General features: G+C 35.5%; 1 non-coding gene across 1 annotated transcript; it reads left to right on the plus strand.

The window, feature by feature from the left end:
• Positions 1 to 2,539: 2,539 nt before the first annotated feature.
• LOC144456117 (U6 spliceosomal RNA) lies at positions 2,540 to 2,645 on the plus strand. The gene has a single exon (XR_013485018.1). It is a non-coding gene; the product is annotated as a U6 spliceosomal RNA (small nuclear RNA).
• The last annotated feature ends 12,916 nt before the right edge of the window (positions 2,646 to 15,561 follow it).

Consider the following 15,561-nt stretch of genomic DNA (forward strand, 5'->3'; position numbering starts at 1 on the left):
GATTTCTCTGACATCTCCACCATACTCTCCCCATCCAATTTCCCATACTGCCATGTGCCCACCTGTTCCCCCTCCCCATATTTTCAGCTTCCTTCTGTATGTTGCCTTCTTTTATTAAATTGTAAGCTATTTGAGGTCAGGGACTATCTTTCTTCTTCATATCTTCACTGCTTAGAAAAATGCCTGGCACATAGTAGTATGCCAGTAGTAAATAAATATTTATTGACTATTGCCTTCTTTTTTTCCCCCACAATTTTATTTTCAGTTCAAAATTTTATCCCTTCCCAACCCATTGAAAAGGCAAGAAAAACAAAGCCCATTAAAACACACATTTATATGCATATAACATGCATATACATATATGTATTTATGTGTAAACACATATGTATGTGTGTGTATGCATGCATACCTGTATGAATATAACATGCTCCAGTCTGCTATCAGCTCTCTTTCCAAAGTGAATAGCTTTTTTAAAATTATGAATCTTTGGAATTGTGGTTGTTCCCTGGGTTGATCAGAGTAATTAAGTCTTTTAAAGTTGATCATCTTTGCAATATTTTTGTTGTTGTGAAAAATATTTCTCCTGGTTCTGCTCACTTCAGTTAGCATCAGTTCATGCAAGTCTCCCTAGGTTTTTCTGAAGCCTACCCTTCATCATTTGTTAGAGCACAATAATTTTCTATCACATTCATTTACCATAACTTGTTCAGCCATTCACCGATTGATGGCTATTCCCTTAGTTTCTAGTTCTTTGACAACATAAAAAGAGAAGCTATAAATATTATAGTGTATATAAGTCATTTTCCTATTTATTTGATCTCTTTGGGGTATAAACCTAGTAGCAATATTTCTGGGTCAAAGAATATACATGGTTTAATAGCCTTTTGGGCATAGTTCCAAATTAGTTTCTAGGATGGTTGGTTTTACAGCTTCACCAACAGTACGTTAAAGCACTTCTTTTCTTGTAGTCCCTTCAGCATTTGTCATTTTCCTTTTTTCTCAACTTAGCCAATATGATGGGTGTGAGGTGGCACCTCAGGGTTTTCTTTTTATGTTAATTTCTTGAATCATTGTGATTTAGAGAATTTTTTATATTGCTATTGATAGCTTGGATTTCTTTCTCTAAAAACTGTCTCTTCAGATCTTTTGACCATTTATCAATTGGAAAATAGCCCTTATTCTTAAAATTTGACTCAGTTACTGATATATCTTAAAGATGAGACTTTTTGATAGAGAAACTTGCTGTGAATATCTCTTTTCTCCCCAATAATTTTCTGCTTCTCTTCTAATTTTAGTGGCATTGGTTTTGTATGCATATATATTTTTTTAAAATTGTGTAATCAATATCATCCATTTTACCTCCTGTGAACTTCTATATCTCTTCTCTGGTCATGAGCTCCTCCCTTATTCAAAGCTATGACATGTAATTTCTTCCATTTTCCATTAATTTGCTTATAATGCCATCCTTTGTGTCTAAGTCATGTACATATTTGGAGCTTATCACTGTATATGGTATGAGATGTTGGTCTATACCTAGTTTCTGCCAGACTATTTTCCAGATTTTCCAACAGTTTTCATCAAATAGTGAGTTCTTGCTCTGCTAAATGGGATCTTTGAGTTTATGAAACACTAGGTTACTACACTCATTTACTTCTGTATATTGTATGCCTAATCTATTCTACTAACCATTCTATTGTTTAGTCTAGTACCAAATTGTTTTTTTTATTATTACAGCTGTATTAATGTAGTTCAAGATCAGTGACCACTAGATTTCTTTCCTTCCCACTTAAAAATGTTCCTTTGATATTCTTAATCTTTTTTCCTCCAGATAAATTTCATTATTTTTTCCAAGCTCTATAAAGTAATTATTTGGTTGTTTGATATGACATTGAATAATTAATTTATGTAGCATTGTGGTTTTTTATTATATTAGCTCAGCCTACTCATGAATAACTAACATTTCTCCTATTATGTAGATTTTCTTTTCTTTTTTGTACAAATAGTGTTTTGTGATTGTATTCAGATAGTTTCTGTGCTTACCTTTGCTTTTCGACTCCCAAGTATTTTATACTGTCTAAAATTATTTTAAATGGAAATTCTTTTTTTATCTCTTCCTGCTGAATTTTGTTGGTAGTATATAGAAATGCTGATGATTTGTGTGAATTTATTTTATATCCTGTAACTTTCCTTAAGTTGTTAATTGTTTCAATTATTTTTTAGTTGACTCTCTAGGGTTCTCTAAGTGAATCATTATATCATTTGCAAAGAATGGTAATTTTGTTTCCTCTTTGCATATGCTTATTCCTTTAATTTTTTTTTCTTGTCTTATTGCTGTAGCTAGCATGTCTAGTACAATGTTGAATAGTAATGGTAATAATCCACATCCTTGTTTCACTCTTGATCTTATTGGAAAGCTTCTAACTTGTCCCCATTATAGATAATGCTAGCTCTTGGTTTTAAATGGATTCTACTTATTCTAAGGAAAGCTAAATTTATTCCTTTGCTTTCTGGTGTTTTTTTTTTTTCTTAACTGGAACGGGTGCTTGCTTTGGAAGCACATATACTAAAATTTGAAAGATACAGAGAAGATTAGGATGGCCCTGCCCAAGGATGACACAAAAATTTGTGAAGCATTCCATATTTTATTGTAACTTCTAAGAACTGTTTTATTTTTAGGGCAATTACAAGGAGTATATATAGACAAAGGGCACAGGTATGAGTTGTCTATAATGAGATGATTCCAAAAAAAAATTAAAGGGGTGAAAAGAGGGATGCACTGGGAAGAGGTGGACGGGAGAGGAAAAACTGGGGGAAATTATATTAAAAAGGTGCACAAAGAAGAACTTTTATAATGGAGGAGAAGATGGGGGGGTGAGCAACACTTGAATGTTACTGCTCATAGGAATTGGCTCAAAGAGAGAATAACATACATGCTCAGTTGGGTACAGAAATCTATCTTACTCTACAGGGAATTAGGAGATGAAGGGGAAAAGAGAAAGAGAAAAGGGCTGATAGAAGGGAGGTAGTTGTCAGAAGCAAAACACACTTTTGAGGGGAGATGGTGTAAAAAGAGAGAGTGAAAAGGATAAACAGGAAAAAAAATATGATGGAAGGAAATACACAGTTAGTTGTCATACTATGAATGTGAATGGGAAGAACTCACCCATAAAACAGAAGTTGGATAGCAGAATGCATTAAAAACTAGAATTCGACAATATGTTGTTTACAAGAAACACCTGAAATACACACACACACACACACACACACACACATAGTAAAAATAAGGGGCTAGAGCAGAATCTCTAAAAAAAAAAGCAGGGTTAACAATCGTGATCTCAAACAAAGCAAAAACAAACCTAATTAAAAGAGGTAAGTAGGGAAGCTACATTTTGCTGAAAGGCACCATAGACAATGAAACAGTAACAATACTAAACACATATGCTTACTAGATGGCATAGCATCCAAATTCTTAAAGGAAAAGTTAAATGAATTAGAGGAGGAAATAAACAGTAAAACTATACTAGTGGAGGACTTCAACTTTCCCCTTTTAGAACTAGATGAATCTAACCATGAAATAAATTAGAAAGAAGTAAAGAAGAATAACAGAATTTTAGAAAAGTTAGATATGATAGAACTTTGGAAAAAACTGAATGAGAATAGAAAGGAATATACTTTTTTTTCCTCAGCTGTACATGGCAGCTTCACAAAAATTAACCATGCATTAGTGCATTAAAACCTCACAACCAAATTCAGAAAAACAGAAATATTAAATGCATTCTTTTCAGACCATGATACATTAAGTATTATATTCATTAAAGTGATGTGGAAACATAGATTAAAAAGTAATTGGAGGGGCAGCTAGGTGGCACAGTGGATAGAGCACCAGCCTTGGTGTCAGGAGGACCTGAGTTCAAATCTGGTCTCAGACCAGACACTTGACACTTACTAGCTGTGTGACCCTGGGCAAGTCACTTAACCCCAATTGCCTCACCAAAAAAAAAAAAGTAATTGGAAACTAAACAACCTAATTCTACAGAATGAGTAAGAAAACAAATCATAGGAACAATCAATAATTTCATTAAAGAGAATGACAACAATGAGACAACATACCAGAATTTATGGTATGCAGCCAAAGCAGTAGTTAGGGGAAAATCTCTATCTCTAAATGCTTACATCAATAAAATAGAGAAAGAACAGATCAATGAATTGGGCATGCAAATTTAAAAAAAAAACTAGAAAAAGAATAAATTAACAATCCCCAAGTAAACACTAAATTGGAAATCCTGAAAATCAAAGGAGAGATTAATAAAATTAAAAGTAAGAAAACCATTAAACTAATAAATAAAACTAGGAACTGGTTTTATGGAAAAAACCCAATAAAATAGATAAACCATTGATTGATTTTATTAAAAAAAAAAAAGAAAACCAAATTACCAGTATCAAAAATAAAAAGGGTGACTTCACCATTAATGAAGATGAAATTAAAGCAATTATTAGGAGCTATTTTGCCCAATTGTATGCCAATAAATCTAACAACATAAGTGAAATGGATGAATATTTACAAAAATATAAATTGCCCAAATTAATAGAAGAGGAAACAGAATACTTGAATAACTGTCTTAGAAAAAGAAATTGAATGAGTTATAAATGAGCTCCCTGAGAAAAAAATCACCAGCATCAGAGGGATTCACAAGTAAATTCTATCAAACATTTAAAGAACAATGAATTCCAATACTATATAAACTATTTGGAAAAAATAGGCAAAAGGAGTACTACCAAATTCCTTTAATGACACGGATAATGAATGTTTTGTTGTTGTTATTGTGTCATTTCAGTTGTCTCTAATTCTTTGTGACTCCATTTGAGATTTTCTTGGCAAATATACTGGAGTGTTTCAAGCTGATTTCATAGGAATAGGGCAGGGGTGGGGGGATTCCAGCTCATTTTGCAGATGAGGAACTGAGGCAAACAGGATCAAGTGACTTTCCCAGGGTTACACAGCTAGTAAGTTTCTGATGCCAGATTTGAACTCAGGAAGATGAGTCTTCTTGATTCTAAGCCCAGCACTCTATCCACTGTGCCACCTAGCTGCCGGTATGCTAGAAGATAGTAGGCACTTAAAAATGTGGACTGATTTATTTGTTCTCTTCCCACCCATCAATATCAATGATTATAGGGTAATTTAGCTTTTGTCAAACTAATTCAGAATTCTCATCAACTCCATTCAGCATGAATGTGTCCATCTAGTCCACAGTTGGTTTTGGTTATAGCCAAATGAAGCTCAATATCTGTACCTGAATTCCATTAGTGCTATTCCTAAAGTGAGTGACTGTCATCTCCAAATTTGAATCCCTTTGCCCCTAGCCGAGGAGGCCTGGCCTTGGAAGCAGGTCTCTCTTCTAGCTCATTTGGATGAAGCTTTCCTTACAAGCTCCATTTAACTTATCGGCCCACATCTGGGAAGCTGTGCTAATCTATTCTACATGTACACTTTCAAGATGTCATTACAATTTATTAGGTTTCATGATGTTAGCAACTAAAGCATCTGTACAAAGCAAACCCCAGCATTCTTTCTTCTTTGTCAGTGAATACCAGTGACAAAGACAGTAGATCATATTTTCTGGATTTGGACTTTCTGTTTTGTGTTACTGTATTTTTGCTAAAATATCTCTATTGCTTTTGTTTGTTTTAACTTCAGCTGTTCCAGTGTATTTTTTTCCTTCAATCCAATTATGTACTGTCTTATTATTATATTACTTCACTTGAAATATAAGAGATAATTGACAATGAAATTTCAATTTATTATTGAAAATTTCAAATGATTATAACCATTCTCAAGTTATTTTAATTTTTTTAAAATAGCAGTTTTGTGGAAAACTCCTTCTTGTAGCGTACTTATCAAGATGAATGACACTGAGAAATGTAAAAAGTAATATGGTTTTTCAAACTTCCACACAATGATTGTCTAACTTCAAGTATATGCAGCATACCACATAGCAAAACAATCCATTTTGTCATAAGCCGACACTGATTGACAGTGACATGTCTGTGCTGAGACAACACATACTGACTCAAATTCAACCTTGTTTAAACATACCATATTAAGTAACTACTGTGTTGCCTTAAATATTTCATTGTTCAGTGGTGTCTGACTCTCTGTGATCCCATTTGGGATTTTCTTGGCAGAGACACTGGAGTGGTTTGCCGTTTCCTCCTTCAGTTCATTTTTACCAATGAGGAAACTGAGGCAAGCAGCATTAAGTGATGTGCCCAGGGTCACACAGTAAGTTTCTGAGGGCAGAATCGAACTCATGATGAGTCTTCCTGACTTCAGGCTCTGTCACCTGTCTTTGCATTCAGTCAGATCAAATTTGTCATATTTCTCTTGCTTTCATATAGTTTGAGTTGAACTTCATTTTCATTAAAAACAAAGTGGACCTATTTGTGTAGGAATTGTGTTAAAAATATCCAATACTTTTGGCCACCGTTTTGTGCCCTTCTGTAATGGTCTTGCAGCCTCTATCCCAGGACGGAGGTTATTCTATTATTGTTTGGAAACTTCTACAATATCCTATAATAAGTGTCTTAGAGAACATGTTCTGTGAAATGGGATTATTTTTCCCCACAAGTTGTTGGGAGGAAGTGCTTTGTAAACCTTAAAAGTAGTAGTCTGTAAATGTAAATTAATTTTATTATTGAATTGCTGTGGATAAAGAATTTATCATGTGGTGGCCAACCCACTGGAGACAACCTCTCTATGTTTAGCCATGGGGGTTCTCTGAGAACAGACCCTGACAGTTGCTGGGACCACACTGGAAGCTTTTGCAATTTCATGGAACCTGCCAGAGCTAGTGTCTTATTGGCATATTATTCTTCAAGCAATTTAGACGTATGAGACATCATGATAAGGCAGCAGCCTTATCACCGAAGTATTGTCATCATTGTCTTCATCATCATTATCAGGTAAGAAAAGAATGCCCTCAATTCGTCATTTCTGTGAATCTTACAAGACATGTACTTCATTCAGTATCATCCAGGAGGTATTCATCTTGAACCTGCTTAACATCTGCTGTATTGTGAAATATACGTTTTTGACAATTTGGCACATTTATGTTTCAGAAGTGCTCAGAAGTAGGGGAAGGATCCAGTTGTTTCTTGAAGAGTTATCTAATTTGCTCTTTAAATTCAATTAAATTCAATATAATTCAACAAACATTTATTAAATGCTTGTAACGTTTAAGGCGCTGTGCTTCCTCATCATCATTGTTATGGCTGAGCTGGGCAGGGACTGGGAGGAACATGAAGAGAAAGGCAGATAGGGAGAAACTCTGGGTTCGAGACCCGTATTTTAGCTATAAGACTGTGCTCAAATTACTTATCCTTTCTAGGACTCAGTTTCTTTATGGGTCAAATGAAAGGGTTAAACCAGATGTTCTCTTGGATGTCATTTTATTTGCAGATATGTAGTGTGTTCTGGTCTCCTCTTTCAGAAGTCAGAATCTTTTATAAAACAAAATTTCAATGTGTCGTATTAAAAATAAATGAATACACTAATTACAAAAGAAATTAATGGGGAATGAAAATCCAAAGATTTATTTGGTAAATCTCCATGTAAAAAATCCAAATAAATTTTTACATGCTTGAACTTGATCCTTTTAGGAAGTTGAAGTATGTGATTCATTTATCCATTAATTAAGAATTTATATGATATATATATATATATATATATATATATATATATACATATATATATATATATAAACCATGTTTAGTAAAATGCTAAAACAAAATCATGTTGTTGAGAAGTATAACATTTCAATTAGTTGCCTTTATAACACACACATATACACACACACACGAACACAAAACTGAGTTTTTAAGCAGTTGGTTGTACATCAAAAGTGACATGTTCACACACAGCAGAAAAGTATGACATGCCTGTATTATCCTGAATGGAAACATCTGGAACAGTTTCTTTACCAGCTCCTTCCAGATGAAAAGATCTCTCTCTCTCCATAGTCCACTTTGCTCCATGCTTAAGAATAATTGAAGAAGGGAAAATGATCACCAGAAACATTGGTGTGTAACTTCGAAGATACAAAGCAAGCTGCTCCTCATAGCCAGGCAAGCACCTATTTCCCAATGTTGTTGTTAGGATCAAAGGAAATAATACAGGTACAATGCTTTATAAACTTCAAAGCACTATATAAATAATAGTTGCTATTTTCTCAGTGGGAGAAGGATGAGTCCTCCCTAACCCCCCGCAAGTGACCTAGTATGTTTATGTGTCTCCTTTCTCCACTGCTTCCCTGCTCCCTACTCCTATGAAGGCTTGAAAGCCTTCAGAGGACTACAGCAGAAAAATAATCAATTCAGTTTTTAAAAATTGAATTCAGCTCAATGAACATTTATTAAGCACCTATCATATGCTAACGTCCTATATTGGATTCCAGAGATTCAATTAAAAATAAAGGTCTCACTCATGCACAGAGTGCCTCTAATGGCATCTCCACCATGTGGATTTGCTGGGGATCCTGCTTCCTGCTTCTAGGGAAGATGAGATGATGTGGAATGGAAGTCCCTTGGAGAGACTGTCGAGTCTATAGACATTTTGTAACTGGTTCTAACTGGCTACCTACATGGTTAAGAGGAGGTCTTTGACTGGCAGTGGAAGAATTCAAAAAAAGCCTGTCAGCTTCATTTATTTCCTCTTTATCTCAGCACTTTTTTGGGACCTTGGGAAACTGTGAAAGGAGTGAAACCTATGACCTTGTGAGTTCAAAAAGTCTGCAGGGCTCCTCAGCATCCAGATGTTTCTGAGTCTTACAAGACATGTGGTTTGTTCAAAGTCATCCAGGAAGTGTTCATTTGGAACCTTGCTCAACATCTGCTGTGTTGTAAAATATACATTTTGACAATTTGGTTACATTTATGTTTCAGATGTGGTCAAGAGGAGGGGAAGGATCCAATTAAGTTGCCAGTTATGTTGTATTTGCGACCAGCATGACATTGATGTCCTGAGAAACAAGGAGTTACCTTCCTTCAGGGGTGACCTCCCAGAGGCCAGCCCAGTGGTAGATGAAACAAGAACTCATCCAATTTGTCCTGTCTGTAGTTTGTCTATGGTTGTTCTCCTGTTGTTTCTTCCATTAGACTGTGAGTTTCTTAAGAACAAGGATCATCTTTTGCCTTTCTTCGTATCTCCAGTGCTGAGCAGAGTAGCTGGCACATAGTAGACACTTAAATGCTTACTGACTCATCGAGGAGGGATGTTGCCTTTGTATGTGAATGTCCTGGGATCAATACTGTCCAGGCACTGAGCTAACTCGAGCCTATTGTTCCTAGAGACCAAGTTAGTGGAGGGGAGAGCATGCCTTGGAGGCATTGGGAGAAGTTGATTCTTGCTTTATCTTTGAGATAAATTTGTAAAAAGCTCCCTGATGTTAGGTGGTGAGATGGAACTGAGGTACTAGTCATGGACCCTTAGAGATGGAGGGGACATCATCGTCCCAGGCTCGAGCTGATGATAGTATAGAAAGAGATAGGCCTCTAATCCCTCAGGGTACCCTAGAACCCAGAGGGGCAGATGTAGCAGACTTAGCTCTGGGAGAGGGAGCCAGGGAGCGCTCAATACATAATTATGACAAATGATCCAATACCTGCCTTCCTTACGCTTGCAATTTAATAGGAAGAACATGGTGTATATATACAGAAGCATGAAACAACCTATAATGTGATAAGGACAAATAAGACATCCAAACAAAATATTTTAGGAAAAAATTTGATGAGAGAGAAAACATCTGAGAGGTATGGAGAGTAGATAGAAGTTCAACAAGTACCTTTTGATTTTGAAACCCCTCCTCGAAACCATTTAAATGTTTGAAAGAATCAACATTTCAAGAGGCCAGATCTCAGAGAAGGGCAGAGTGATGCTAAGGGAAGTCTTCCTCTTTTTTTCCAGCAAATAGTAGCACCTATGGTCTTTTGGCTTAGCAGATGAAGTTCTGACAGAGACTGAAGGTGGTATATTTGAGTATTGCTTATTTCTTTAAAGGTATCCCTATACTTCTTAGGGCCTCGATATTTTCATATGTATGTAAGGCCATTAGGGTACAACCTTCCCTATGGAGCAATTTTAGTGCTGAAAGGGACAGAAAAAGTACTCTCATGTAAAGAAAAAATGTTTATAGAGGAACAGTTTGATACTTGAAAGGAATAGGAAAAGAATTTTGGTTTACTAAAATCTTAAAATAGATGTATAAAGAAATATAGTTTTCATATGGGACCATTTGGGATAGAAAATGAACTATGGTATACATACAAAAGCTTGACTCATTTTGTAAAGGGTGAGGCTTTTGTTTATATGTGATCGATTTTATTATTTAAAGACGACAGAGAAATCTGGTAATATGTGAGTATGAAGAAACACACAGTTTCAAGGACACAAAATGAGATGGAAGATGATTTTGAAAACATGTAGCTACAGAACATTTTGGGTCCCTGGGCTCATTAGCATATAATTTGTTAAAACTTAAGAGGGCACAACTTAAAAATGAAAACATAACTGTTTAGAGTTTGAGAGATGATGAAACAAGAAATGTTGATTTCATAGGTGAAATTTGCTAAGTCGCTAGTTCATAAGTGAACAATGAGTCATTGATTACCAGAATACTTTGATTTAAGCGATTGACCCCTCTTAATTCTAGTGCCTTCCTTCTGTTAAATTGATTTTGTATATATATATTTGTTTACATGTTGTCTCATCCATTAAATTACAATCTAACCAAAGCAGCAGGGACTGTCTTTTCCCTCTTTTTGTATCCTCAGTGCTTAGCACAGTGCCTGGCACATGGTACGCACTTGATAAATGTTTATTGTTTGATTGGAGGCTGAGGCTGAGCTCGGAGTGCTAAAGAAGCAATACAAGAAAAGCAGCAGCAGCAGAGAATCAAAAATCAGCTCTGTCCGAGCTATTTGAAGAAATCAACTGTAGGAGTCATCAGTTGTTATTAAAGTTTCAGTTGGTAAGGCTGTGGTTGCTAGTTCCTCATAGATTGAATAAATACTGTAGTTGCTATGCTGAGTAGGAAGAACTTCTTTTCCAGCTCTTGCCCTTCATTGCCCCCTAGAGGTAAAGGGAGGTGAAGCATCTAAGAGGTACCTGTTGCTTGACTATGCCCCTCTGGTCTGAGAGGGAAGAGCAGAAAGGGGGAAGACAGGTCTTACAGCTGCTTTGCTGAATTGGAAGAGACCCTTCAGACTAATTTGGTGATGCAGAATCCCAATGGGTGAAAATCCAGTTAGGGCGATTTGCCTTTCCTAGAGGGTCAATCTGAATTATTTTGCTGTGATCTCTGTTCTGATGGGATGAAATCACATGTTGATAAATATATAGCTGATTGAGATGATCTGTAGCGCCCAGAGATGGCCAGCCATCTCAAAGAAGAACAGCTTTGCAGTTCTCTGGCTTAAAGGGAACCGCTAGCCCAAAGAACAGTTTCATACTTCTAATACCCTTTGAGAGTGATTTTAAGTTTAAAGTGATGGTTCCATTATTTCACCAGTGCAGGAGTTCTTTCCACTGGTGAAAACTACAACTTGTCTTTACTTTTTCATCGTGTCTGATTCTTGTTCATGGCTTTTCATCAGTCAGTCTTCCAAGGTGTTTCTATCCCATATGTAGGGACCTTCCTCTGATACTGTTCAATTCATTCATTCAACTTAATTCATATTAATTAATTTCCTACTATATATGCATATATATGTATGTATATGTATATGTGTATATATGAATATATGTATATATGTGTGTATGTATGTATATAGCTGGGATCATTTTTTTCTGAACTGGGAGATACCAAGATAAAAAAAGAGTTTCTGCCTTATCTCTATATAGTCTAAAAGGCATGTATGTAGGAACTACAATCTAATGACATATGCAAAGGTATATATGCAGCAGAACAAAGCCTAGCAGAAGGAAAAGAAAACTCCAGACCAAAAAAAAAAAAACCTCTATGAAAATTTGAGAAGGGAAATAATAATTTTAGCTGGAGACCAGGCAAGGTTTTCTGGAGGAGGTGGCACTTGAACTGATTCTTGAAGGAAGAGAGGGATTTTAGCAAGTAGAGAAAGGGAGAAAATCATAGTGATGGTCTGTGCAAATGTATAGAAACAGGAGAACTAGATGGGAATAGAGAACAACTAGGGATCTCAGAAGGGCAGGTAGGTGGTACAGTGGATAGAGCACCAGACCTGGAGTCAGGAAGACTCATCTTTCTGAGTTCAAATTTAGCCTTAGACACTAGCTGTGTGACCCTGAGCAAGTTATTTAATCCCTGTTTGCCTCAGTTTCCTCTTCTGTAAAATAAGCTGGAGAAGGAAATGGCAAAACCACTCCAGTATCTCTGCCAAGAAAACCCCAAATAAGGTAATAGAGTCAGAAATGACTGAAATGACTGAACAACAAAAAGGGCTCTTAGATAGGGATGATGAAGAGTTGTCATAATGTAAGACTGGGCTTTAAAGGAAATAGAGATTCTAGAAGCAGAGTTAAGAAAGGAGTAGGTAGGCTCAAGACATGCTGAATCCAGTACCTTTCCCTCTGCAAGAAAAATCTTCTAACTTAGTTTTACCAGCTGTGTAACCCTGAGAAAGTCATTTAATCTCTGTTTGTCTCAATTTCCTTGTCTGTAAAATGAGGATAAGAATAGCACCTACCTCCCAAGGTTGTTATAAGGATCAAGTGAAATAATCATGACGTGCTTAGCATGATCCTTGGTAAAATAGTAAGTGTTACATAAATGTTAGCTATAATTATAATTATTATTACTGTTATTATTTGTTCTATGTGATAGACAAAACTAGCATTTCATTATCTCTATGCATGTATATATATATGTATGTATGTATGCATCTTATAGTTTAATCTAAAATGAAATAATAACATGAAGCCTGTTATTCTGAGTAAAACAGATGCATCTAGCTAAATTTTCTGACAGTGGCATAGAAAAGAAATTGTAGAAGAAAGTTTGTCATCTATGATGTCAGTCTCAAAAGGTTAGATATATACCCTACACAAGAGCTATGCCATTCTTAACAACTCACTATAGATCTATTTTTTTTTTTTTGCAACATATTTAGTTTAGGCTATACCCTTTTCTGGACAAGGAGTTCCCAGAGAGGAAAGATTTGTATAGTTAAAGAAAAAAAAAGCACTGGTTCAAGAGATCAAAGAAAAATGAAAAGGACCCATATGTACAAAAATATTTATAGCAACTATTTTTGTGGTGGCAAAGAACTAGAAACATGGGGTTGGGGGAAGTGCCCAGAAATTGGGGAATGGATGAACCAATTATAGTATATAAATGTCATGGAATGCCACAAAAAACAAAGTAAGGGACAATTTCAGAGAAAGCCAGAAAATTCCAGCAGGAAAAAGATAGAAAGAGAAATTCCATTTAAAATAACTACAGACAGCATAAAATATTTGGAAGTCTGCTTGCCAAGACACATACTGGATTATATGAACACAATTACAAAGTACTCTTCACACAAATATAGATCTAAATAAGTGGAGAAATATTAATAGTTCATAGATAGGCCAAGCCCATATAATAAAATGACAATTCTACCTAAGTTAATTTACTTATTCAGTGCTATGTCAACCAAACTACCAAAAAACTACTTCATAGAGCTAGAAAAAATCATAACACAATTCATCTGGAGGAACAAAAGATTAAGAATATCAAGGAAATCAATGAAAAAAATAGGAAGAAAGGGAGCCTAGCAGTACCAGATTTCAAACCATTCTACGAAGCAGTAATCATCAAAATAATTTCCTATGGGTTAAGAGAGAATGATCAGTGGAACAGATTAGGTACACAGTATACAGAAGCAAATGAACACAGTAACCTAATATTTGATAAACTCAAAGATCCCAACAACTGGGGCAAGAACTCACTATTTGGCAAAAACTGCTAGGGAAACCAGAAAATAGTTTGGAAGAAACTGGACTTGGATTAGCATTTGTACCATGTACCAAAGCTCCAAATGGGTGCATGATTTAGACATAAAGAATGATATCATAAGCAAATTAGTGGAATAGGGAAGAAATGAACTTGTCAGGTCTCTGAATAGGAGTAGAGTTCATTATCAAATGACATAAAGTATTTCACAGGAGGTTAAATGGATAATTTTGATTATATAAAAATAAAAAGGTTTTGCACTATCAAAACCAATACAACCAAAATTAGAAAAGCAAGAAATAGAGGAAAATCTTTCATTTCTCAAATATATGAAGAAACAAGAAAAATTTACAAAAGCCATTCTCCAGCTGATAAATGGTCAAAGGATATGAACGGGCAATTTTCAGAGAAAGAAATAAAAGCTATCAATAGCCATATGAGAAAATGCTCTAAATCACTACTAATTAGAGAAATGCAAATCAAAGCAATTGAAGTACTATCTCACACCCATCAGATTAATTAAGATGACAAAAAAGGAAAATGACAAATGCTAAAGAGGATGTGGGAAAATTAATACACTGTGGAGCTGTGAAATGATCCAACAATTCTGGAAAGGAATTTGGGACTATTCCCCCAAACTATGAAACTTTACATACTCTTTGACCCAGCAACAGTGCTACTAGGGCTATACTCTAAGAGGATCAAAGAAAAGCACCTGTATGTACAAATATATTTATAGCAATGTTTTTTTTTTTTTTTGTGGTGGCAAAGAATCAGAAACTGAGTGGATTCCCATCAGGTAGGGAGTGGCTAAACAAGTTGTGGTCTGTGAATGTGAAGGAATGCTATTGTGCTATTAGAAATGATGAAGGAGATATGTTCAGAAAAACCTGGGAAATCCTGTTCAAACTGATGCAAAGTGAAGGGAATGGGATTAGAATAATGAACATAGTAATAGCAATATTATAAAGATAAACAACTTTGAAAGACTTAGTAACTGATGAACACAATGACCCACCACAATTCCAAAGGACTTATGGTAAAACATGCTATCCACCTCCAGATAGAGAACTGATAGATTACGAAAGCAGATTGAAACATATTCTCTCTCTGTCTCTGTCTCTGTCTCTCTGTCTCTCTGTCTCTCTCTCTCTCTCTCTCTCTCTCTCTCTCTCTCTCTCTCTCTCTCTCTCTCCCTCTCCCTCCCCTCTCTCCCCTCTGAAATTCGTTTCTCATATTTGTAATAGGTTTTGGGGTGGGTGGAGGAAGAAAATATAGAACTAAGAAAAGAATAAAAAAGTTTATGCTTTAAAAATTGTGAATTACATCTAAAATATTTTTTAAAAAGAAAGGTGGGCAGATTTATGTGAATCAATGCAGAGTGAAGGGAGAAGAACTAAGAGAACAATTTATATAACAACATTGTAAAGACAAACAACTTTGAAGGACTTAAGAGCTCTGATTATCACAATGACCAGCCATAACTGCAGAGGACTTATGATGCATGTTACCTATATACTGACTGACAGGTGATAGACTCAAGATGCAGAATGAGACATATATTTTTGGACATGATTGTTGTAGAAATTTGCTTTGC

The sequence above is a fragment of the Phascolarctos cinereus genome, unplaced genomic scaffold (assembly GCF_003287225.1).
Source record: "Phascolarctos cinereus isolate Bilbo 61053 unplaced genomic scaffold, phaCin_HiC Scaffold_2;HRSCAF=192, whole genome shotgun sequence".
NCBI classification, from domain to species: Eukaryota; Metazoa; Chordata; class Mammalia; order Diprotodontia; family Phascolarctidae; genus Phascolarctos; species Phascolarctos cinereus.